This window comes from Rattus norvegicus, chromosome 6, assembly GCF_021556685.1.
Source record: "Rattus norvegicus strain SHRSP/BbbUtx chromosome 6, alternate assembly SHRSP_T2T, whole genome shotgun sequence".
NCBI lineage: Eukaryota > Metazoa > Chordata > Mammalia > Rodentia > Muridae > Rattus > Rattus norvegicus.
Genome location: NC_141539.1, coordinates 6,276,380 through 6,303,344, shown reverse-complemented (window position 1 = coordinate 6,303,344; position 26,965 = coordinate 6,276,380). Strand labels below are relative to the sequence as shown.

The following is a 26,965-nucleotide window of genomic DNA, read 5'->3' as shown; positions in this document are numbered from 1 at the left end:
AAGTGAGGAGGTTGTTCAGGTTTTGATATTTATGGAATTTCTACTTTCCAGAACTTCTAGGAATACATGGCAAGTAGGCTTGAGTCTGAATGAATAAGTTGTCTTCATAGCTTGCATGGTGGGTAATGTTTGTTGATCATCAACTTGACAGCATCTGGAATCTCACTGGAGACACACCTCTAGGCACCCAAGTGGAAGATCATTTGATTATTAGCTCTACTATATAAGGCATTGCTAGATTTAGGTTACCCTCTGGACATGCCTGTGCAGAACTATTTGATTAGACTAATTGAAGTGGGAAGACCCACCCTGTATGGTTGACTGGGATAGTGGACTGGATATGGTTGATGAAGTGATTTGAATACCAGCATCTTCCTCTGCTCTCTGCCTGCAGTCAGTACAACAGCTCTCAAGCTCCTGCTGTCTTGACTTTCCACTATGGTGCATCTTGCAACTATAAAACAAAGTAAACTTCTCTCCCTTAACTGTTGCTTTTTTACACATATTTAATCAGAGCAACAGAGAAGTGACAAAGCCAATCAACTGTCACTTAAGCTCCTGAAAATCCACAGGAATCTCAGCCAGGAGTCATAACCTATTGTCCAGGAAAACTGGAAATTTAGGGGGAAGAGACACTCTTTCACAGTGCTTCTCCATTCACAAGCATTTTATGGGAACACAGACACTCAAGAGACAGAAAGTGGTCAACTGCAATGGAACTGAAAGGACACAGACCCCAATCACATGGTGGATCCCATGAGTCACATGGTGGATCCCATGAGTCAGAGGGTAGATCGATCCCATTAGCTCTGCTTCCTAAGCCACCGTGTACTTATCTCCTTTTTCCCTGCTACCATCTTGCCTGAATCTTTCTGCCATGTGTCATGCTATTACCACTTTGATTTCCCATGATTCTGTGCTTTTCCCTTTGTATTCTGATGGCCATGGTGCCTGTTCAAAAAACACCATGCTGTGATGGATTTACTCCTGGTGATATCCTATAGCCACATAGTTGAATTCAATCATTAACCTTAGTGGTTTCAATTCTTCTGTGCCTAACACTAGTTTTTGTTCACATTTAGAGGACAGAACCTTTGACTCCTTTTTATCTTTGAGGGGAGTCTTTCGACTAGGCTTCTCTGCCCCTGCACATAGAGTCTCTATGTCCCCTTTCAAGTACATAAATCATAAAATACCCCTCCCTCTGATTCGGTTGGTTTCATAGCATGAAAAAACAGGGCCAGGCTCTTTACAGATTCATTGCTTCCTTACCTTGTCCAGTACAAAGACTGCAGCACTGTATCAGGTGTGACACATACTCTCATGCTCCCTGGTGCCCCTGCCCTCCCCGGTCAGAGTCCACATCCCTGGGTGAGCCCCCAACTCCATCCTATCCCTAGCCTGAGCCCGAGTCCTACTCTGAGACGGAGCCCATGCCCTAGCCCTAGCCTGAGACTGAGCCCATGCCTTAGCCTTAGCCCGAGCCCTAGCTGTGACCCAAGCAAGAACCCAAGCCCCAGCTTGAGCCCTAGCCCAAGACCTAGCCCTTGACTTGGCCGTAGAACTAACCCTAGTCTGAGCACGAGCCCAAGCTCCGGAACTGGTCCGAGTCGGAGACCAAGCCCTATCCTGAGCCAGAGCACAAACCCTAGCCCTATCCCTGGCCCAAGACCTAGCCCAAGCCTAAGCCCGAGCCCGAGCCCGAGCCCGAGCCCGAGCCCGAGCCCGAGCCCGAGCCCGAGCCCTAGCCCTAGCCCTAGCCCGAGCCCGAGCCCGAGCCCTAGCCCTAGCCCTAGCCCGAGCCCGAGCCCGAGCCCGAGCCCGAGCCCTAGCCCTAGCCCGAGCCCGAGCCCGAGCCCGAGCCCGAGCCCTAGCCCTAGCCCTAGCCCGAGCCCGAGCCCGAGCCCTAGCCCGAGCCCGAGCCCGAGCCCGAGCCCGAGCCCGAGCCCGAGCCCGAGCCCGAGCCCGAGCCCGAGCCCGAGCCCGAGCCCGAGCCTGAGACCGAGCCTGAGCCCGAGTCCGAGCCAGAGCCCGTGCCCTAGCCGTAGGGTCAACTAAAATACAATTTTCTTAGTCTGGTCTCTTAGTCTGCAGCACATCTATCTAGGCTCTTATGACTCTTAGAGTCTCTAGGGAGAAGTAGTGTGTAATTATTATAGGAGGACTGCATTTATATGTTATTAGTCCTTTTCCCCTTGCAGCTTTTACTACACTTTATTTGTTCTCCATGCTTACTGGCTTAGGTAATATATGCCTGGGGGTATTCTTTTTCAACTCCAGGCCATTTCATACACTGTTTACTCCTTTCACTTTGATAAGTCTCTTATTTAAGTTAAGGACATTTTCTTCTGTATTTTTGTTGACAATGTTTTTTTCTTTGTTTTGTTTTTTGGGTTTTTTGCTTTTGACCCGAGTTTCTTTTCCTCCTTCTTATATACTTTATTGTCTTTATCATTTTATTATTATATTTGTTATTTTGTAGAAAAGCCCTATCTATTTCTTGGATGTTTTCTTACAGGATTGCCTTTCTTTCTTTATTTTTCCTTCCTTCCTTCCTTCCTTCCTTCCTTTCTTCCTTCCTTCCTTCTTTCTTTCTTTTTTTTTCTTTTTTTCGGAGCTGGGAACCAAACCCAGTGCCTTGCGTTTGCTAGGCAAAGGCTCTACCACTGAGCTAAATCCCCAACCCCCTCTTTCTTCTTCCTTCCTTCCTTTCTTTCCATTTCCTTTCTTCTTATTCCCCCTCCACTCTTTTTCCTCCTTTTGGATTTAACATATTCCTCTATCTATGCATCCATTCCTCCTATCATCTCTTCAATGCCTGAGACTCTCTATTCCATCTGTTGTAGTCTGTTATTAAAATCTGCCTCTGAGAGACTATTTGAGTTCCTACATTTTACTCATCCACATCTCCCTGTTTAGGTTTTCTTTATTCATTTCCTTTCACAGTTAGGGTTTTCACAGATTTCTTTATTTTTCTCTTTAAAGACCTCTATCATATGTGCAAATGCTGTTTTACAGTCTTTTTTATTCTCGTTCTTCAGTCATGCTGACATATTCAGGGCCTTCTGTAATAGTGTTGATGGGCTCTAATAGAGATTTGAATGCCCTGGCTGTTACTGGTTGTGTTTTTATACTAGTCTGTAGGTATCTGGGATTGGGAAGATGGTAATTCTAGGTGCTGGTGTCTGGTTTTGTGTGATAGAAAGTATTTGATCTCAACCATGAATTTCTACCCATCCTTTATCCATTTAGTTTCTGGATAAAAGATGCATACAAGCTTTATATTTATGACAATCCTTAATTAGCACAGGAACTGGGCAGATAGCTATCCTGTACACTATTATGCATATTTCTCAGCCAATAATTCCATTACATAATTTGCCATGGTTTTGTCTGGACTGCTTTTAATCCCAATTAGCCAATTCCCATGGCCATTATCTAAAGATTCTTACCTCATGGTGGCTTCTCCTCTGCTCTGTTTACCTTCTTCTATCTACCCCTGTCATGGTCTCCTCCCACCCCGAACCTGGGAACACCAGGGAACACCGATCTCAATTCTGCACAGCTTTTGAGTGTAGGCATTTTTATTTACAATTCAGAAATAACTTCTGGGCAAGGTCACTTAAGAGTATGGATTAGTGTTTTCTTTCTTTTGTTTTGTTGTTGTTGTTTTTCATTTGGCTTTGTTTGTTTGGTTGGTTGGTTTTTGAGACAGTGTTTCTCTATTAGTATTTTCAAAAGCCAATTGTTTGATTAAGATATCTGGGGTCAGAGAAAGGACCACCCGTTTCCTTAAATCTTGTGTATGGTAATCAAGAAATTCTACTAAAACTTCTGAAGGGCCCTGTTACCCTTCAGCCCCAGGGTTTATATAGGTACCTCTGGATATTCTCTAATTTACTTTATTGATCAGGATGGTCTTAAACTCAGAGATCTGCCTGCCTCTGTCTCCCGAATGCTGGGATTAGAGGCGTGTGCCAGCATTCTATGTTAGTGCCCTGAATAATTGCAAGAACTGAGTAGTCTCTCCCTGCTAAGAAAGATTTTGATATGCATGCTGTGCAGACTTTTCAGGGAGTCATGAAATCAGTGTGGTCTTGCTGACTCATGCCTGCTGATGCCTGCCTGCCTCTGCCAGGTAGTGCCAAAGCTGCTGATTCATGTTTACTATCCAGAGTCTACCGAACTGGATCGCTGATGTATCTGTGAAGGGTTTGTGAGTAGATCAAGCTGCTGCTGCTGACCTGTGAACTGACTGCCGATTTCCCATCTGACAAAACAAATGGGAGTTGCTCCAAAGAACCATTTTTAAACAAGTCCACTCCCCCATATTCTTTCTTTCCCACTACCTCTGGTAAAAATGGCTAAAAAGAAAGTTAAAATACTTAAGAACCATCATTAAAAATAGGTTTTAAAAAGTTGCAGTTATACTCCTGCTTTTTAGTACCCGAGAAACATCCCTGGCTCTTCTAAAACTTGGTGTGTAGACCAGGGTGGCTTAAAACTTACAGAGATATGTCTGTCTTTGCCTCCTGAGTGCTGGGATTAAAGGCATGTACCACCACCCCATCCGGTCAACAGCTCTTGAAGAGCTTCACTCACACATGACATGGTGCTGAATCTGTTTCTACCACATGAGTCACTAAGAGATAATGACACTCTTACCTTCCCACTCGAGTGGTTCTGTTCAGTACCTCTATTCCAACGCACATGATCCAAATTATTCTTCTGCCACTAATGTTGTTTTACTTTTCTTCTGTTGCCGTTTGGAAGTTAGTGTTGAAATTAGAAGCTTTAAAAGTCAATAAATAAATCGCAGAAGTTAAAACATGCACATGAACGATAATCAATACTTTACATGGCACAATGTTCAAGATATTTCTAAATTTAGAAAAATATGAGGAACATCTATCACGTTAAAGAAACATAAGAGTTATCTCTGATACCTCTTCAGTTACATACTCTAATAGGAACTAATGTTGAAAGCACCATTAGGAAATCTGTGTACTTTCCTGACAGAGACCAGCACTGGCATCCATCTGGTGTGCAAACTGAGGCAGGCAGCCATTGCGGGTCAGTGCTTAGAGCTCCTGATGGTTGGATCCAGATACCTAAAGATGCTGCTGCCAAAGGAAACCAGAAATCAGAGAAGTTACTCAGCAGACCTGAAGGAACAATACTTAAATTACTGGGGATGGAACTCCCTGAGGGTACTGGAAAAACTATGAACTTTTTCTAACTTCTTGGGGCCAGCAAGAAAGAGAAGGAAAGAGAGAAAATTCTCTCTCTCTCTCTCTCTTTCTTTCTCTTTACACACACACACACACACACACACACACACACACGCACACACACAAATACACACACAAACACACAGAGGAATGAACACATGCACTGAGTGGATGAAACAAAAGACAAAGTCCAGTAACTTCATATACACAAATATATGCATACAAACACACAGACGTATATGCATAGAGACCTATAGACAGACATATGTACATTCACACATAGATTAGTTAATGCAGACCTCTAGCAAGCAGGCTTCAAACATTTCATACCTGGATGCATAAGTACACACAATAGGTGGCCTGAGAAAGCAACACACACCCAGACAGGCAACAAGCTTTACACATATACCTACATACATACACATTGTTGATGGGTGAAAGGAACAATGTTCCAAACTACCATAGACACAAACGTTACACATACACATATGTGGTGAATGAGGGTGAAAGCTCCAACCCTCATCCATGCAAACTCTGCACATATACATATATACATAATACATGTGTACATGCATACATACATACATGCATACATGCATGCATACAAGCACACACAATTGATAGATAAAAGAACAATGCTCTAACCATCACACACACAACCCTTACACATATTCACACATACCCCATAGTTTATGTTAGAAGAAATAATGCTGCAGTCCACCACACATAAGCCTCAACAGAGACACATAGTTGGTGGATGCTCCAATCCCCAAAATTTATTCTTCATTTCATCCAATATATATCCCAGCAAAATCTTTCATGCAGTATTAAATTACAATGTGTTTGTGTTTTAGTTTTATTGTAGTGAATGGTTAGTGAATGATGTGGTTTTCAATACCTTATAAGAAATAACATTACAAGTACAGGTAAAGAACAAAAATTAGTACCACAAACCCATGAACATTCATAACAAAGCAACTTATCATGGATTAACAAGGCGTAAGCAAGCAAGATAGTTTTCTCAGCCAGTTTCTGTTACTGGCAGGCAGCAATTAGCAATTACAAAGAAATGAGTAATTATTTTCTTATTCATCTTAAAAGTAATCTTGTAAGAATCTTAAAAGGATTACACATCTAAACTTTTATATAAAAATCAGTCATATCTTCCTTAAGTCCTCAGAATGCATATTGACTTATCAGAAATTCGTAGTAAGTCTTATCAGGATGCTGAGGGGAAAATGGGTGTAAGAAATCAGTTATCACCAGTCCAGCCTGAGTGAGAGTCATGTCAGCTATTAGTGCCATTGTACTTATTTCCTGATCATAAAGATCCTAGCTTAACCCATACGAGTGTGCCTTACTGAACTTCAAATTATTTCCTAAGATTTTCTACATCATAGCCAATAGTAGAAAACATCTCAGCCTAGCTTCACTAACAACTTTTATTCCCAATATTTTGTAAGGGTGGAGGTCATTGCTGACAATCTAAGTTCTTCACAGGTCCAAAGGCTTTTCCTCCTATTGATGCTGGACAGTGCCATCCTCTGCCACATATGTGACTAGAGTCATGGGTCCCTCCTTGTGTACTCATTGGTTGGGGGTTTAGTGCCTGGGAGGTCTAGTGGGGTTCGATTGGTTTATATTGTTGTTCTACCTATGGTTTTGCAAACCTTTTCTGCTCTTTCAGTCTTTTCTCTATCCTCTCCATTGGGGTCCCCTTGTTCAGTCCAATGGTTACCTGCAACCATCCTAATCTGTATAGTAGGGCTCTGGCAGAGCCTCTCAGGAGACACCCTTTATCTGGCTCCTGTCAGCAAGCACTTCTTGGCATCAGCAATAGTGACTGGGTTTGGTTGCTGTTTATGGGATAGATCCCGAGATGGGCCAGTCTCTGGATGACTGTTTCTTCAGTCTATGCTCCATTCTTTGTCCCTGTATTTCCTCCCATAAGTATTTTGTTCTCCCTTCTGAGAAGAAATGACACATCCACATTTTGGTCTTCCTTCTTCTTGGGCTTTTGGTCTGAATGCTCTCTGAGTCCAGTGAAACCAAGGATGGGGATTGGAGCTAACTTCAGAGAGTTCTCTATTCTAGGTTTAGAGTGGCTCTTGGAGCTTACCACCACCCTAGAGCCTTAGCTCGTCTCCTGACTCACATGATAATGACTGCGAAACCAAGTGGACAGGTACTTGAGAACAGCTATCTCAATTCCTGAAAGATCACCCTGTGACATCTCTCCTTGGGTGCTGATAACAGGGTCCAGGGACTTTGGCCTCAGCCCAAAAGTAACAGGAAACTAAAAAAGAACAACCAGGGAACTTTCCTACCTCATACAGGAAGGGTAGGAAGGAGAGCCTGGTGCACATGCAGAGGCCTGCAAGGACCTGTCCTACCCAGTCTTTGTGCCCTTCCCCTTTTCAGCTTGTCAGAGGGGTTGCCAATGTCCAAGTGACCTAGCCAGGTAGCTCTTTTTTTTCTTAAATTTCTTTTTTTTAATTTACATTTCAAATGCTATCCCCTTTCCTGGTTTCCCCTCCATACACCCCCTATCCCATCTCACCTCCCCCTGCCTCTTTGAGGGTGTCCCCCAACCATCCACTCACCACTTTCTCCCTCCCTGCCCTGATATTCCCCTGCACTGCAGGGGCCCATCCTTGGCAGGACCAAGGGCTTTTCCTTCCATTGGTGCTCAAAAAGGCTATCCTCTGCTACATATGCGGCTGAAGCCATGGGTCTGTCCATGTATACTTTTTGGATGGTGTTTAGTTCCTGGGAGATCTGGTTGGTTGGTATTGTTGTTCTCATGGGGTTGCAAACCCCTTGAGCTCCTTGAATCCTTTCTCTAAATACTCCAATGGGGACCACATTCTCTGTTTAAGTTGCCAGCCTCTGTTATTTGTCATGCTCTGGAAGAGCCTTTCAAGAGACAGCTATATCAGGCTCCTATCAGCTTGCACTTCTTGGCATCAGCAATATTGTCCGGGTTTGGTAGCTGTATATGCGCTGAATCCCCAAGTGGGGCAGTCTCTGGATGGTCTTTCCTTCAGTCTTTTCTCTAAACTTTGCCTCTGTATTTCCTGCTGTGAGTATTTTTGTTCCTCCTTCTAAGAAGGACTGAAGCATCCACACTTTAGTCGTTCTTCTTCTCGAGCTTCATGTGTTCTGTGGATTCAATGTTGGGTAATCCAAGCTTTTGGACTAAACTCTTAAGGGCTCTCTCTCTCTCCTCAGATTTACCCTCAGTCTGTGTCATCACTGGGATGTCCCACTTCAATTGTAGCTGCTCTTCTGCACATAGTGGAAACTAGTGCTTATTCCTTGTGAAGATGAATTTTTTCATCTTGTGTGTGGAGGGGTCTGTGCTTATGTATAAGGAACTGCTGACTGGCTATGCACATGAATGGATAGCTAGTGCCCATAGACTGCAGCCTGCTCCATCTTCCCCACCCTTGCCTGAGGAAGCTCGCTAGGGATCCTGGCTTCTGAGGGAACACGTCTTTCCCCTCCATTCACTCTACACTATTTCCTGTTCTTTCAATTTTTTTTAGTGAAGCTGAAAGTGCAGTTCAGTAATAGATTCCTACCTAACGCTGTAGGAGTCTGCAGAGTTAGAACTTGTTTATTCTTGGCAGGAAGGCTGCTCCTGTGCCCTGGGAAAGGGCAAGGCCTTTTCTAAAAGAATACAATGTAACATTCTTTTGGAAGTTACTCAGGACCTGCTTAGCTACTGCAAAAACACCTTAGAAAAACTGATAGGTTTAAATGTAAAGTGGATCCAAAACTTCATAATGAAAATTTCCTTAATTTTACCAGAGTTTGGAGTTAAAGGACAAAATAAAACATAGGGAAAATACATTTGAGTGCTGGGAGCTCTGCAGCAGCCTGGGAGGGAAATAGGAGGGAGGGGCCACAGTGGGTGGGGTTCAGGTATAGGTGTGAGGCCATGTGCTTTCCCATTGCTTACCCGCCATTGTTCACCCCACTGCTCACTTTGGACAGACTTTCAAAGAGCTGACACAGGTCAAAAAGAGTCATATTAACCAAGACAAGTAAGTGTCCCTACAACAATACAGAAAAAAATAATTCAAAGAAGGCATTCTTAACTCTCATTCTTAACTTTTGATCTGGAATAAAATAAGAAGCAAATGGAAATGTTTATTGGAGACAAATATTTTGCACTTTTGCAAATAATTGATAGGTAATGCCTAAATGTTGGGTATGGAATTTAGTGAAAATGCTTCTGTTGATATTACATATAATAGCAGAAATCAATTGGCAATAGTATGAGATTAACAGGTAGGCGAATTTTAGCAGGGTTTGTTGAGGATGCTTCTAAAACATGTCATACTTCCCAGTGACACAATCCTGGTGGAAACCACTTAGGCAGGACATGTGTGAGCATCAAGTCTCAAGGCCCTCTGAATGCTCAGATGGATTTTATACTGGTGTTGCTTCAACTCTACATGTTCTGCACAAGACAGAGGCAACATATTACTAAAAAATATTTAATAGCCTCCTCTCCTCTCTTTTTCAGGCCCTTCTTGTTAGTTTGCACCTCTGAGTGCAAACATTAAATTAACTATAAGGCATATTGTCTGGAGACATTATTGAAGATTTGTGCCTCTGTAACAAAGTTGATTTTCAAACGGGGGTTTCCCAAACAGCACAAAATAAGACAGAGACATTAAATAATCACCGCAATACTTAGTTTAAAAAATAGAATGATGGCAAAGCAAACCTGATGGGTTCTGGTGTAATGTGGGAGATGTAAACATAGACTGAGCAGGCAGAGAGCAAGAGAAGCCCACGGTGTTTGAGATGACTGAAGGAATACACCATGGAAGGTCTACAGAGTTCTTAGTTCTTAGAGTATTCGTTCTGTATGATACTAAAAAAATATACACGTATTGTGCTGGGTATTTTGGCACCTAATCCTTCTAAATTCCTTACAGACTAATAATATTCTGGCACAGGAGTACATTTAATGACATTACTCAATTGGTACAAATAATGAGCACATTTTAAAGACTGACCAGCAAAAATCTTTTGCTAAGTATCCAAACATGTTGATCATAGCCCAAATATAGAGGTTGGAATTCTGTCGAGCTTGTGGCCTGGTAAAACTCTTTTTCAATATTCTTGTGAAGCTTCAGTAGACTTACTCAGTAAGCTGACACATTGGGTAAATACATATGACAAATCAGCTCCCTTAAGTTCCACTTCCTTGGCAATGGCACCAGGTACCCCAGATTTATTGATTACAACCATTGTTTCTATGACTGTTTGAATCCTTAAAGGGGAGCCACATTTTTAGGATGGAACTTCTCCTGAATGCCTTCTTTCTCCACAAGAGCAGTGTTGTAGGTCCATTGGCTTCACATACTCTTCCTATTAGGGTGATGCCATAACTCTTAACTTCCTCTATACAGTTGTTTAAGGTCGCATTGGTTGGATTGTGTGTAATAAGAAATCTCATGTTCTTGTATGTGACTTCTACAGGAGCAAGGCGTTTCATTCAAGCCACATGAATGTAGTTTTTTAAAGAAACATGGAATAGGGTTATGAAAGAATTAAAAAAAACGAATACAGAAATGATTCCAAGCAAAAACCAAAACCAGAGGGGGTGATGGAGAGAGAGAGAGAGAGAGAGAGAGAGAGAGAGAGAGAGAGAGAGAGAGAAACTGAAATCTGCTTCAATATTCATATACTCCACTTAAAAGTTTAAATGGTTGAGGACGGGAAATCAATGTATTTGTCCATTGGCACAAAAGATGTGGTATAGTGAGTGGTGGACAGAATGCATTCTATGATTAACTATTGGGTTAAAATGATTTTGTGAACTGTGTTGTACCGTGTGTATTTTTCTGTCTCACAAATAATGTTTTGTCATTTGTCTTAGTGAAAATAACTGCTGTGCAAATAGAATTTTTTTAAAAAATAAAACATTTCCCCAAACTTCAGTTCCTTTTTTCCCCCACTGTGGCATTTCAGGACAGGGCCTGCTGGGGATGCAGCTAGTGAGGAGCTCTGTCTGTAGCTCCTAAAATAAAGCTGAATCTATCTTTTCATCTTTTCAGATGTGTGTCCAGAGAAACATGCAACTTTCTAGGGGTAGGAATGGAATGCTGAAGTTGAATTTATAAAGGAGAGCGAGAAAGAGGGAGAGAGAGGGCAATTTTTATTTGAATATCTGGGGGGAAACACAGTTTTGCAAAGTCAGTTTTAAAAAGAGTACTGATTGTTTCTTGTGTTTGCAAACTCTTTTCAAATGTGTAAGGTGGGGGAACGAAAGTGTTGAACTTCAGGAGAGTTGTTTGGCTTCATGCTTGAGTATTTTGACAATAAGGACTATTGTAATAGTTTGTAATATTCATCCAGTTTGCCAGGTCACAGGTAGGCTGAAGGGTGGGGAATGGTGCTAAGCTGAGCTGATTGGTGCATCCACTCTTCCACCTTTTGCAGATCATGGCAGGGGCACCCATGGCCCACACCAAGGTTCTCCAGCTTCCTCTCTCTGCTCATCCCCCATGTACCCGCTTCTCCCTCCATCTTGCTCTTAAGCATCCTGGAGTCAGTTTCTGGAGACAATGTTTAACAAACTCCCTTTTCCTTCTTACTTATCTGTCCTGTTTCCTATGCAGGTCACCTCTCCCCTGTGATGCTACAGATGCTCCATTCACACTTGTGTGTACTGTTAAAATAGCTGTCAGTCTGGGGAGACTAAGAGCAGAAGTTGTAGCTGTCTGGAAGCACATTCTTCTGTGTGTCTGGTTTGGAAAGCTGACATCCTGTAGGAAGTTCCTTAGTTGTTTACAAAACTGTACAGTTGATGCAGGTCTAGGACTTTGCTGTTTTTCCTGGGCAAGTTGTAACCTAGAATTACCATTCTATGAGTCTGCTTTCTCACACCGACTGAGCTTTGCCCTGGGAAATCCTTCTACAATACCCTTTGTGCCCTTCCAGTCTGCAGTTCGGACACTTGGAAACTTATCTGAAGCTCTCCGTCCAGAAGTTCAGTTTACCTGAGTGCACTCGGCTTACTAATTAGCCTAGTTATTGGCCATTTTTCCTGAATTACTCTGTTTTCTCGTTTGCGTCTTGTTTGTGTCACTATGTACAAATTTGTAGTTCACTATGTGAAACTTTACTTCTTTTTATGATGAGTAGCTGTTCATCTTTTAAAAGTTGGGATTCAGTTTGAGTTAATTGCTATGTTGTCTCAGGTAGAAAAATACTAATTGTCAAAGATAATGTATTTAAATATATACCTCCATTCCCTTAACCCCAATTGACAACTAATAAACTACATAGGAAAACAACCTCTTCTTGACAACCAATCACTGTTTTTTGTTTGTTTGTTTGTTTTTTGACGTCTGACAGGGATCCTTTAATGACTGACAGTGGTGGGGCAGAGCCACACTTGACAAAAGCTTACATGGATGGGACCATGCAAATGAGCCTCATGAGTATTCATGACAAACTAATGAGGGGAGAAACAGGGCTGTAATGAGGGCAAGGCTTGAGGTGGAAGCAATGAGTTCACTAGGCACAGGGTATCAACAGTAACTATGATGTCTGAGGCCGGCCTGGGCAGCGAGTGATTGACAGGGGAGCCATGGCCAGCACTGATCCTTCAATGACTGACAGTGGGGGCTGTGATACACTTGATGGACGGTTCCCATGGGCGGAGTCTCTGGGTGCGTGGAGGGTAATGGTGACACCTGTAGCCATCACTGGCAGGGCTGGGACCTCACATAGTCAAGAAGTGTGTGTGTGGGGGGGCGCATATGACATCACCAGCAGTGGAGGCCGAGCCCCAGTGTGCGTTTGACTTCAGGATTGCCCCACAGTCATGCACGCAGACCCGCCCAATTCTTTCACCATTTAGGAATGTTTGAATCAGAATGGGCAAGAAAAGGGCTAGACTCACAGCATCTACCCCGCCCCCTGTCACCATGACGGACATTCACTGGATCCCAAAGCACAGCTCACTGCACATCAGTAACATACACTTGTGCCAAGCTGTGGGAAGAGCCTCAGAAGACGTGACTGCGCGTGTGCATCCAGTCCCCGCTGTCACCATCAAGTAAAGTCATCAAGATTCCGGGTCAGCACTTTGAATGCCGCGGCCTGAGTCCCTCAGGACCGTCGCTATTCTGTCGCGCCGCGGGGCGCCGGTGCCTGGAGCATGTCACTCTTTAATTGTATCCTGGTCGCGGTGTCACTGTCACACTTCATGACGACTTCATGCCGCGCCACATCGGACCATCTCACCCGGTTCTCCCGTAACTTTGTGGCTCCTGTGACGTTTTCAAGCCGGGATGGCTCCAGTTACCTAGTTCAGTTCTGTGACTTGGCCTGTTTCCTGTGATCGGGTCAGTGATGACCTCAGGCGGCGCCCACCTCCTCACGCTCTTACTGTTTGCTGTGGTCACACCAGGACATTGGACCACGCCCAGATATCTCTGCTCTGCCTTTATTTCCACAGCCCTCCTCTCTTCCTGATTCCCGTGACGCCATCACTCCTGGCCGGAAGTGCCAGGCTAAGCGTCCTTTGCGGGGGTTTTGAAACAGGGGGAGCACCGGGTGTGTCCATCGCAGATTCCTGAGTACGTACATACGTCCCGGTGCCGACCTGGACCCAAGGTCCTCAATGGGACTCCGGAAGCCAACGCCTCCGTCATTGAAGACGTTTCACTACTGTCTTCCTGTTTTCCCGTCGCGCTCTGTGACGCCATCACGCCGCGTCTTATCCTTCTGTGTTCCTGGATCTTGCGTTAACGCTGGTGACGCTATCACTCCTCGACAGAAGTCCCGGGCTCTGTTTCAGCCGCGGGCAATTTGAAGCGGTGGAAATGTTGGTACATTGTCCAGGTGGGGATCCCGCGTTCACCATGGCGCCCCAGAAGCCGCCTCCGTCCCCGCTCCAATCCTGTTTACAGAGGAAGGTTGATGAGCACTTCCTGCGCTGCCTCAGGGATCCTGGCACACAAAGCACGCTGCGAGTGGGGCTGCGGTGCATCCACAGACCTGCCGTGACCTCCGACCACATGGTGACCCACAACCCCGCTGCAACCCTCGATCACGCCTCCAAAGCCATTGCTGCTCCAGCCAAAATTGCTCCGCCCGCCAATACCGTGGTCACCGCCTCCATTCCTAGATTTCTGGCTCATTGTGACCACTCGATCCGCGACCCCGTGGTGGCCCCCGAACCCCCCCCCCCCCGCCTTTGTCACTTTCACCGCCATTACTAAGTTTTCAGCCTCACGGAAAATGAACAGACACGGAGCAGTGAGTAATGTCTCCGGGGAGCATGGCAGGGTGGGAGTGATGTTCCTGTGGGGGGATCAGGGACTGGTGAATGAGGCCCGCTGACCACACCCGACCCCTATGACCCCCGTCCCCAAGTCCTTCCCAGAGGAGAGGAGCCTCAGCCGACTGCCCTGCTTCCAGGCCCCCAACCGCTGTTAATAAGTGCTAATGACTATATATACCTATAAAGTCAAACATACAGTCTTCCATGGCTTTTGAGGTAGGAAGATAGAAGCTTTAGATATGGCTTTGAATCTGGCTGTATGACCTTGGACAAGCTTTTCCTTCATAGTTTGAATACATCATTTTCTATTAGTTCTTAAAAAGGCATTTACTAGGACTATGAATCTACAGGTATTAGGTAAGTGTTTTCCATGGAATGCTCTTATAGCAATGTACTAAATAGGGCCAGATATTCTACAGAGAATGCCATGAGAAGAAAACTAATCACAGGAGACCTTAGGTAGTACCTACTGTCTACAAGTGAGCAGACACTGAAGGTTATTGTGATTCTTTTTTTCATTAGAATGTAAGGGATTGTAAATCGTAGTATAAACTGGGCTTGGTTACTCTCAGCACTAGGTAGGCAGAGGCAGGGGGGGGTCTCTGGTAGTTTGAAGCCAGTCTGATCTACATAGTGAGAATCAAATCAATTACAGCCTGCATAATTAGACACCATCATAAATAAAGACCAAAATAAATCGTAGGGTAAGTTAAACAGAATTTTGAATCACAGACAACCAGTGTCAACAGAAACATTAGTGTGGATATTAATCGATATTTTAAAAATGTAATTTTCTTTGAACACAACTTGAGAGTATGAGAAAAGTGGTAAGTGGCAGGTTCTTTTAATATCTCCTCTCCTTGTAAACCATGCACAGATGCAAGTTTTAAGTTCTAGTGTTATCTTCCTTAGATTGTTGGATTAGTGCCCTCCCTGGTGTCCTTATTTTGCTTGCTGTTCCTCAGATTACAATCAGAATGATCTTTTGATAAAGAACTTGGATTGAACCGTTTGTGCTCAAAATTCTCAAATACCTCTGGGTTACATACAGAATTGAATCTAAGCTCCTCCCTGCCATCAGGGCAGCTGCCAACTTAACTTAGCCTTACCCCATGACTCTCGCTATTGGACTTCAGGATGCTACCCAGGCAGATAGACTGGACACCTCTTCTGGCTGGTGACAGTTGTTCTTGTCTTCTATTGCTGTTCTTTACTTGAGGGAGCTTCTCCTCCTTCCTAAATTAAATATTTTTTCTTTTACTCTTTTGTATTTATTATCAGATACACTTTCCACTTGTTAATTATTCCCATTACACTCTTTGACTCTCTCTCTTCCTAACAACAGAGTAGAATCGCTTTTGATTTGTTCATAAATTTATCCTTGGTACTTAGAACTGTGCCTAGTACCTAATAGGCTCTTTGTAAAAATTTCTAAGGGAATGCTGTAGTTGATTTGACCTTTTGACATCTTGAATCTAGATCCTGCCTGCTACCATTTGCTGACTGCATGACCCTGGATAGGATAATGACTTCTGGTGCTTCATTTTATTCAGCTATGTAAGACGACTACAGTATTACTTACTCCACAGCATTACAGTGAGCACTTGAGTCAATACATGTTAAAGATCACAGGTCTGAGTTTTCTATGCTTTGTGAAGAGGCCAGAGTCTATGTTCAGTGTCTTCCAGTTGCTCTCTACCTTAATTTTTGAGTCAAAATTTCTCCCTGAACCTGGAGCTTCCCATTTTGGCTGGACTGGCTGCCTCCTAGCATCTGTTTCTTATCATACAATGTGTTGGACTTAGAAAGAAATGTGCAGCACTGCGCCAGAGTGGATGTAGATAAGGATCTGAACTTAGGTCCTCCTGTTTGCAGAGCAGGCACTTTACTTATTGAGCATCTTCCTCAACCTTAAAAATGAACAAAGAAACATATAAACAAATAATCCAAACTTTTTAAATAAAATTGTTTCTTCTTTCTCTCTCCCTCCCTTTCTTCCCCCCAACCCCTCTCTCTTACTGGAGGCTGGGTTTTTTGGCATTTCCTGAGTAGTCTATAAATTAGCCTGGTTTCAAAGTCAAGTGATCTGCCTACCTACCTCTGTCTCCAGAGTGCTGGGATTAAAGGTGTGTTACCGTTGTTTGTGTTCTTACAACATTTTCTATTGAATTTTTTATAGAATTCATTTTTATATATTTTTTTGAATGAAATTTTGTGGCCTACCAAAATTTGTTTGACTTTCTAAGTAGTCTATCAGTAAGCCTAGAATAAGATAAAAGTGATTTCCTGAGAATGAGAAAGGTACAGATGCCTTTCCTACGTTTTGCTTTGATGTTCTACTGGAAATACGATTGTGGTGACAAGAGAACTAACTGGGGCTTCCTTTTTCCTGACAGGAAAAGCCTAGAAGATCTTAGGGAATTCTGTTTCTTGTAGTGTTCAGGAAGGAGAGGTGTCTTATTATCTTTAATGTGATGCTTTCTACCATTTTGTACAAGGAGCTTTCCTACATGTTGTATTCTGGTTCTCAAGTTGGAGTGTATTTTTACTTAGCATTTGTCCTTGCAAATGGTGTTTTGTAATTCCTTTTATATATCAGTCTCAACCTTAAGTCATAGGATTGTAAGTCTTGTGACTGATACTTAAAAACGAACATGAAAGACTACTTGTTTTTTAACATTTATTCCAAAATTTAATAATAATTGGTAAATTCCTATGTATGCCCTATGCTACAAGACTCTTTGCTAAGTGGTTTCCCATTTAATATTCCAAAGGTCTATTTAAATTCAGCGTACTGAGAAAGGAACAGGTTTACAGAGATAACAATACTTGGTTGGCTCACATGGTATAAAAGGAACCATGATTTTTACTTTCTTTTGATTCATGACGCAGGTGCTAATTCTTTTGTGAGCTACATTTTAAAAGGACAAAGTTTTGCATTTTTGCCATATATTTGTAAGTGTGTTTTACTCCAAATTACTGACAGTATTGTGTTATTTCTGCCCAAGAGGATGTTGTCTGATTCCTGGCAGCTGTAGTGTCTGGTGTTTGCAGGATGCTGGGATTTGGACTGTAGGCCTCATGATCGCACCGCAAGTTCTTTTAACCTGGGAACCATCTATCTAGTCACCAGAGCTGTAGTGAATACAGATTTAAACATGGACACTACGGGAGGATAAATGCACATGCAAGCATGACAGGCATGAGAGAAAGAAAGGCAGATGTGGGGAAGAGAGCTGTGTAATCCAGAGACAGAAGTGAGCTAAGGCCAAGAACAGATGGTTTGAAACACCTTTAATTAATTAATTAATTAATTAATTAGTATATTCTGTGTGCAAATGTCTATATGTGTCAGTGTGAGTATATGGAGGTCAGAGGACAATGAGTGGGGAGTTTGTCCTCCTACCACATGGGATAGAACTTGGATCCTCATGATTGATGACAAGTTGCTTAACCCCCTTTTGAAAATTACATTTTTTACAATTTTTTTATTAGATATATTTCTTTGTTTCTCCATCTTTATTAAATTGGGTATTTCTTATTTACATTTCAATTGTTATTTCCTTTCCCAGTTTCAGGACAACATCCCCCTAACACCTCACTCTTCCCTTCTATATGGGCTTCCCTTCCCCATCCTCTCACCATTACCACCCTACCCACAAAAATCACATTCACTGGGGGTTCAGTCTAGGCAGGACCAAGGGCTTCCCCTTCCACTGGTGCACTTACTAGGATATTCATTGCTACCTATAAGGTGGGAGCCCAGGTTCAGTTCATGTATATCCTTTGGGTAGTGGCTAAGTCCTTGGAAGCTCTGGTTGGTTGGCATTGTTGTTCCTATGGGGTTTCGAGCCTCTTCAAGCTCTTCCAGTCCTTTTTTCTGATTCCTTGAACGGGGGTCCCATTCTCAGTTCAGTGGTTGGCTGCTGGCATTCGCCTATGTATTTGCTGTATTCTGGCTGTGTTGCTCAGGAGAGATCTACATCTGGTTCCTGTCAGCTGGAACTTCTTTGCTTCATCCATCCTATCTAGTTTGCTGGCTGTATATGTATGGGCCACATGTGGGGCAGGCTCTGAATGGGTGTTCCTTCTGCCTCAGTTCTAAACTTTGCCTCCCTAGTCCCTCCCAAGGGTATTCTTGTTCCCCTTTTAAAGAAGGAGTGAAGCATTTGAAGTTTGGTCATCCTTCTTGAGTTTCATGTGTTCTGTGCATTTAGGGTAATTCAAGCATTTGGGCTAATATCTACTTATCAGTGAGTCCATAACATGTATGTTTTTCTGTGATTGGGTTACCTCACTCAGGATGATATTTTCCAGTTTCATCCATTTGCCTATGAATTTCATGAAGTCATTGTTTTTGATAGCTGAGTAGTATTCAATTGTATAGATGTACCACATTTTCTGTATCCATTCCTCTGTTGAAGGGCATCTTTACAGCTTCTGGCTATTATAAACAAGGCTGGTATGAACATAGTGGAGCACGTGTCTTTGTTATATGTAGAAGTATCTTTTGGGTATATGCCCAAGAGAGGTATAGCTGGATCCTCAGGCAGTTCAATGTCCAATTTTCTGAGGAACCTCCAGACTGATTTCCAGAATGGTTGTAGCAGTCTGCAATCCCACCAACAATGGAGGAGTGTTCCTCTTTCTCTGCATCCTCGCCAGCATTTGCTGTCACCTGAGTTTTTGATCTTAGCCATTCTCACTGGTGTGAGGTGAAATCTCAGGGTTGTTTTGATTTGCATTTCCCTCATGACTAAAGATGTTGAACATTTCTTTAGGTGTTTCTCAGCCATTTGGCATTCCTCAGCTGTGAATTCTTTGTTTAGCTCTCAACCCCATTTTTTAATACGATTATTTGTCTCCCTGCGGCCTAACTTCTTGAGTTCTTTGTATATTTTGGATATAAGCCCTCTATCAGTTGTAGGATTGGTAAAGATCTTTTCCCAATCTCTTGGTTGTCCCTTTGTCCTAACAACAGTGTCCTTTGCCTTACAGAAGCTCTGCAGTTTTCTGAGATCCCATTTTTCAATTCTTGGTCTTAGAGGATAGGCCACTGGTGTTTTGTTGAGGAAATTTTCTCCAGTGCCCATGTGTTCGAGATGCTTCCCCACTTTTCCTTGTATTAGTTTGAGTGTATCTGGTTTGATGTGGAGGTCCGTGATCCACTTAGACTTAAGCTTTGTACAGGGTGATAAGCATGGGTCGATCTGCATTCTTCTACATGCTGACCTTCAGTTGAACCAGCACCATTTGCTGAAAATGCTATCTTTTCTCCATTGGATGGTTTTGGGTCCTTTGTCAAAAATCAAGTGACCATAGGTGTGTGGGTTCATTTCTGGGTCTTCAATTCTATTCCACTGGTCTATCTGTCTATCTGCGTACCAATACCATGCAGTTTTTATCACTATTGCTCTGTAATACTGCTTGAGTTCAGGGATGATAGTGATTCCCCCAGAAGTCCTTTTATTGTTGAGGATAGTTTTAGCTCTCCTGGGTTTTCTGTTATTCCAGATGAATTTGCAAATTGTTCTGTCTAACTCTCTGAAGAATCGTATTAGTATTTTGATGAGGATTGCATTGAATCTGTAGATCACTTTTGGTAAAATGGCCATTTTTACTATATTAATCCTGCCAATCCATGAGCATGGGAGATCTTTCCATCTTCTGAGGTCTTCTTCAATTTCTTTCTTCAGAGGCTTGAACTTCTTATCGTACAGATTTTTACTTGCTTGGTTAAAGTCACACCAAGGTGTATTATATTATTCGGGACTATTATGAAGGGTGTCGTTTCCCTAATTTCTTTCTTGGCTTGTTTCTCTTTTGTGTAGAGGAAGGCTACTGATTTATTTGAGTTAATTTTAAACCCAGCCCCTTTGCTGAAGGTGTTTGTCAGGTTTAGTAGTTCTCTGGTGGAACTTTTGGGATCACTTAAATATACTATCATATCATCTGCAAATAGTGATATTTTGACTTCTTCTTTTCCAATCTGTATCTCTTTGATCTCCTTTTGTTGTCTGATTGCTCTGGCTAGAACTTCAAGAACTATATTGAATAAGTAGGGAAAGAGTGGGCAGCCTTGTCAAGTCCCTGATTTAAGTGGGATTGCTTCAAGTTTCTCTCCATTTAGTTTAATGTTAGCTACTGGTTTGCTGTATATGGCTTTTACTATGTTTAGGTATGGGCCTTGAATTCCTATTCTTTCCAGGACTTTTATCATGAAGGGGTGTTGAATTTTGTCCAAATGCGTTCTCAGCATCTAATGAAATGATCATGTGGTTTTGTTCTTTCAGTTTGTTTATATAATGGAGTATGTTGATGGTTTTCTGAATATTAAACCATCCCTGTATGTCTGGGATGAAGCTTACGTAATTATGGTGGATGATTGTTTTGATGTGTTCTTGGATTTGATTTGCCAGAATTTTATTGAGTATTTTTGAGTCGATATTCATAAGGGAAATTGGTCTGAAGTTCTCTTTCTTTGTTGGGTCTTTGTGAGGTTTAGGTATAGAGTAATTGTGGCTTCATAGAAGGAATTCGGTAGTGCTCCATCTTTTTCAATTTTGTGGAATAGTTTGGATAGTATTGGTTTGAGGTCTTCTATGAAGGTCTGATAGAATTCTGCACTGAACCCGTCTGGACCTGGGCTCTTTTTGGTTGGGAGACCTTTAATGACTGCTTCTATTTCTTTAGGAGTTATAGGGTAGTTTAAATGGTTTATCTGTTCCTGATTTAACTTCAGTACCTGGTATCTGTTTAGGAAATTGTCCATTTCCTGCAGATTTTCAAGTTTTGTTGAATACAGGCTTCTGTAGTAGGATCTGATAATATTTTTAATTTCCTCTGATTCTGTAGTTATGTCTCCCTTTTCATTTCTGATTTTCTTAATTTGGACACTCTATTTCCTCTCATTAGTCTGGCTAAGGGTTTATCTATCTTGTTGATTTTCTCAAAGGACCAACTTTTGGTTCTGTTGATTCTTTCTATGGTCCTTTTTGTTTCTACTTGGTTGATTTCAGCTCCGAGATTGATTATTTCCTGTCTTCTACTCCTCCTGGGTGTATTTGCTTCTTTTTGTTCTAGAGCTTTTAGGTGTGCTGTCAAGTTGCTGATATATGCTCTCTCTTGTGTCTTTCTGCAGACACTCAGAGCTATGAGTTTTCCTCTTAGCACAGCTTTCATTGTGTCCCATAAGGTTGTGTATGTTGTACCTTCATTTTCATTGAATTCTAAGAAGTCTTTAATTTCTTTCTTTATTTCTTCCTTGACCAGGTTATAATTGAGTGGAGCATTGTTCACCTTCCATGTATATGTGGGCGTTCTTCCCTTCAATTATTGTTATTGAAGACCAGTTTTAGCCTGTGGTGGTCTGATAGGACGCATGGATTATTTCTATCTTTCTGTATCTGTTGAGGCCTGTTTTATGACTAATATGGTCAATTTTTGAGAAAGTACCATGAGGTTGTGAGAAGAAGGTATATCCTGTTGTTTTAGGATAGGATGTTCTATAAATATCTGTTAAGTCCATTTGGTTCATGATTTCTCTTAGTCTGTCTATGTCTCTGTTTAATTTCTGTAGACCAGGCAGGCTTTAACATCACTCTGCTATCTCCTCACCTCAAGGGCTGGTGTAAAATGCATGTAACAATACAGCTATTTTAAAGTTTTTAAAAATTCTTTTTCAAAAGTTGGAAGATTAACTAGGTGGGGTCTTGCCCTGCGGATACCATTCCCTTTCCATGAAGATTTTCTATCTTTCTCCTCCTTCTCTTCTTCCTCTTCCTCCTCCTTTTCATTATTATTATTATTTACTATTGTTGTTGTTGATTTAGGCTTGTTTTATATACAGTCCAGTAATTATCCTTCTGGTCCACTTTCCCATGGCTCCTCATCCAATTCCTCCTACTCTGTCTCCAAAAGAAGGCTTACATACCCCTGTCCACCAGAGATTTTCTAAGGAACCTCCAGACTGATTTCCAGAGTGGGTGCACCATCTTACAGTCCCACAAACAATGGAAGAGTGTTCTACTATCTCTACATCGTCGCCAGCATCTGCCTTTACCTGAAAATTTTATCTTAGTCAGTCTAACTGGTGTTAGGTGGAATCTCAGGATTGTTTTGATTTGCATTTCCCTGATAACTCAGGATGTTGACCACTTCTTTAGGTAATTCTTTGCCATTCAAAATTCCTCAGTTGAGAATTCTTTGTTTAGCTCTGTATCCCATTTTTAATAGGGTTATTTGATTTTATGGCGTCTAACTTCTTGAGTTATTTGTATGTATTGGACATTAGTCTTCTATCAGATGTAGGATTGGTAAATATCTTCTCCCAATCTGTTGGTGGACATTTTGTCTTAAGGACAGTGTCCATTGCCGTACAGAATCTTTGCAATTTTATGACATCCCATTTGTCGTCTCTTGATCTTAGAACAGTCTTAAGAAATGATCTTGAAATTAATCTGTCATTTCCTCAGAAAATTAGGTACAATTCTGTCTGAGGACCCAGCTATACAACTCCTTGACATATACCCAAAAGATGCTCCAACATATAACAAGGAAACATGCTCCACTATGTTCATATTAGCCTTTTTTATAATATCCAGAAGCTGGAAAAAAACCTACATGTCACTCAACAGAGGAATGGATACAGAAACTGTGGTGTATTTGGACAATGGATAATTACTCAGCTATTAAAAACAATGACTTCATGAAAGTTTTAGGAAAATGAATGGAAGTAAAAAATATCATCCTGAATGAGGTAACCCAATCAGAAAAGAACACACACGATATGTACTCACTGAGAAGTGGATATTAATCTTAAAACTTGGCATACCCAAGATACAATGTATAGACCACATGAAGCTCAAGAAGAAAGACCAAAGTGTGGATGTTTCAGTTCTTCTTAGAAGGGGAAAAATAATCACAGAAGAAAATACGGACACAAAGTGTGGAGCAGAGACTGAAGGGAAGGCCATCCAGAGCCTGCCACACATGGTGATCCATCCTACATGCAGTCATCAAACCTAATCACTATTGGGAATGCCAAGAGTTGCTTGCTGACAGAAGCTGTCTCCAGATAGGCTCTGTCAGAGCCTGAGAAATTCAGAGGCAAGTCCTTGCAGCCAAACACTGGACTGAGAATGGGGTCCCCATTGGAGGAGTTAGAGAAAGGACTGAGGTATGTGAGGGGATTTGCAACCTCATAGGAAGAATAGGATCAACCAACTAGACACCCCAAAACTCCCAGGGACTAAACCACCAACCAAAGAATACACATGGAGTGACCCATGTCTTCAGTCGCATATGTAGCAGAGGACGTCCTTGTTGGGCAGTAATAAGAGGAGAGGTCCTTGCTCCTATGAAGGCTTGATGCTTCAGTATAGGAGAATGCCAGTTTGGGGAGGCTGGAGGGAGTGGGTAGGTAGGTTGCTGGAGCACCCTCAGGGAGGCAGGGGTGTGGGGATGGAATAGGGGTTTTTTGGAGGAGAAACCAGGAAAGGGGATAATATTTGAAATGTAGATAAAGAGAATGTCCAAGAAAAAAAAAAAAAAGAAATGGTCATTCTAACCAAAAGTATTCATTAGATTCAGTGTGATCCCCATCAAAATTCCAGTACAGTTCACAGATCTTGAATGGACTAATCTCAACTTCAAATGGAAGTAAACACACACACACACACACACACACACACACACACACACACAGAGAGAGAGAGAGAGAGAGAGAGAGAGAGAGAGAGAGAGAGAGAGAGGATGAGAACGAACTGGATATCTATAACAATGTGATATAATGAAAGTATGGTATTGGTACAAAACAGACACAGTGATAAAAAGAATTGACCTGATAAGCCAGACATAAATTTACATACCTATGGTAGATTTCATCAAATGTCTGCATGCAGGAGAATTAAAATAGGTTTATACTTATCACCCTGTACAAAACTCAACTACAAATGCAACAAAACTACAACAATAAGCCAGATATACTCAATATGATAGGAGAGTATGTAATGAATAACCTTGAACTCACTGACAGAAGGGAAAACTTTCTGAACAAGACTCTATTAGTGAAAGTGCTATCACCAAAATTTAATAAAAGTGGGACCTCCTTAAACCAAGAAGCTATACATGCCAAAAGACACTGTCATTAGGCAAATCAAGAGCCTACAGAATGGGAAAAGATATTTAACCAACAATACATTCTATAGAGGACAAATGTACAAAGTACAGAAAAATAAAAAAAAAAATTGGTGTTCAATAAAAATATGCAAACTTTTTCTTTTTTCTTTTTTTTTTTTTTTTTTTCCTGGAGCTGGGGACCGAACCCAGGGCCTTGAGCTTGCTAGGCAAGTGCTCTACCACTAAGCTAAATCCCCAACCCCAAACTTTTTCTTTTAAAGATTTTATTTTATTGTATATGAGTACACTGTAGCTGCCTTCAGACACACCAGAAGAGGGCATCAGATCTCATTACAGATGGTTGTGAGCCACCATGTGGTTGCTGGGATTTGAACTCAGGACCTCAGGAAAAGCAATCGGTGCTCTTAACCACTGAGGCATCTCTCCAGCCCCAACTTTTTCATTCTCTATGAAAATCAGTATGGAGGTTCCTCAGAAAGTTGGGAATCAATTTATCTCAAGATCTAGCTATACCACTCTTCAACATAAACCCAAAGCATATTTCATCATATCAGAGAGAGACTTTCTCTAACCATATTTAATGCTGCTCTATTCCCAATTACCAGAAAGTGGAAATGAGCTAGATGCCTCTCTAAAGAAGAATGGATAAATAAAATTTGATACTTTACATATTCCAATATTACACAGTTGTTAAAGAAAATGGCATCATGTAATTTGCAGGCAAATGATGGAACTGGAAAATAAACATCCCAAGTGAGGTATCCTCGACCCAGAAAGACAAGTATGTCCTATATCACCTACACATGGATATTAGCTGTTAAGCAAATAATAAGCAAGCTTCACTGAATGTATCATATGTATTTTCTAGAATAGATACAATTAGACTTTTAAAACATGGAGATAATTTCTATATGGGAAAATATGATTTATCTTTTGCAAGGCAGAGATTTTCCTACTTACTGAAAAATTAGGTTAAATCTGGACTTTAAATAATGTTGTTTTGAAAGGGATTGATCTCTAAGAGGTAATCCAAGGCTTGCTAGGAAAGAAAATATAGAATTAAACATAGGTTCTTACATTTAACCAGAAGCAGCATATCATGGAAGACATGTTCCATTGATCTTCTCATACAAAATCAGATTAATATAAGCTGACTATATCATTACTTAACTGTTTTTTCTCTTGATATAATCATTATCAACACCATACTCCAGAATGTCCTTCTATATGCCTGATGTGCAGGTATGTCAGGATTATTGAATTTATGAAACTTTATAGTATTTTATTAAGTGAAGCTTCAGTTAATTACAAAGTACAAAATTACAATTCATTTCAATTACTTTTAAGATGTGTTACCATATTCTATGACTAAGGGAGTGCCAATATTTTTATAAATTATTTAAATTTTTATATAAAAGTATGGCACACATGGAGCTCTCTATGAAGACCAAAAGAGGATGCAGGGTGAGTTGAAGATAGAGTTGTAAGATGTGTGAGCCACCAAAAGTCAACAATAGGAACCAAATCTAAGTCCTTTGGACAGGCAGAAAAATGCCTAGACAAGATAACCTGTGGATGTTAATCTTTGGACACAAACTAGGAAAAAGTTTCCTGAGAATTTCAAAAGTGTATGCTGGTCTTGTATTTCTTCTGTTTTTTTTTTTTTTTTTTTTTTTTTTACTGTGTTTTGTTTTAAAAAAAACTTGACTGACTAAGACCAAACAAATTGGGTATAAGTTCAAATACTTTGAGTTATTTAGTAATAATAATTTAACTAATTTAATAGGTAATAATTTTAATTTACAAATTAGATTAATTTAGGCTTCACTCTATAAATATAGAGAAAATATAAATATATACTTACTATATATTGATAGCTGTGTGTCCTCTGTATCCTTCAAAGATGTCTGGCTTCACAGAAGTGTGTGAAGGTTTCTGATTCTATGTCAGGAAATCACATTACAATTTAAAGTTCCTTGTGATTTTGTGTCTATTCAGTTCTAAGGTTCTCAGTGTTAAAGAAGTCTCCATGCTACCTTTTCCATAAGGAACCTTATGTTGAAAAAATAAAAATTGACAATTTTTGAAGATTCATATGCATTTCACAATATTTTAAACCAATATCTTCTTATACACATGTCTGTCTATCCATTTATCTGCCTGTCCATCTGTCCATCCATCCATCCCTCTCTATCTATCTATCTATCTATCTATCTATCTATCTATCTATATCTATCTATCTATCTATCTATCTATCTATCTATCTATCTATCTATCT

General features: G+C 41.3%; 1 protein-coding gene and 1 long non-coding RNA gene across 8 annotated transcripts in view; one reads left to right on the top strand and one right to left on the bottom strand.

The window, feature by feature from the left end:
- Nucleotides 1-26,965, bottom strand: part of LOC108350029 (uncharacterized) — a 35,290-nt gene that overhangs the window by 8,116 nt on the left and 209 nt on the right. Inside the window, exons 2-6 of one of the 7 annotated variants that reach the window (XR_015622183.1) lie at nucleotides 26,552-26,739; nucleotides 15,657-15,783; nucleotides 9,196-9,290; nucleotides 5,009-5,123; nucleotides 4,666-4,792 (exon numbers count right to left, since the gene is read on the bottom strand). This is a non-coding gene — a long non-coding RNA (uncharacterized LOC108350029). Of the gene's footprint in view, nucleotides 1-4,665; nucleotides 4,793-4,946; nucleotides 5,124-9,195; nucleotides 9,291-13,241; nucleotides 13,718-15,656; nucleotides 15,784-26,551; nucleotides 26,740-26,965 lie in introns of those variants that run through there. The other 6 variants (XR_015622182.1, XR_015622184.1, XR_015622186.1 and 3 more) reach the window with 6 other exon arrangements.
- Nucleotides 14,029-26,965, top strand: part of Ralbp1l2 (ralA binding protein 1 like 2) — a 60,157-nt gene continuing 47,220 nt past the window's right edge. The window contains 1 exon segment of the mRNA XM_087554912.1: nucleotides 14,029-14,522. The gene's annotated coding sequence lies outside the window, so the exon portion shown is untranslated.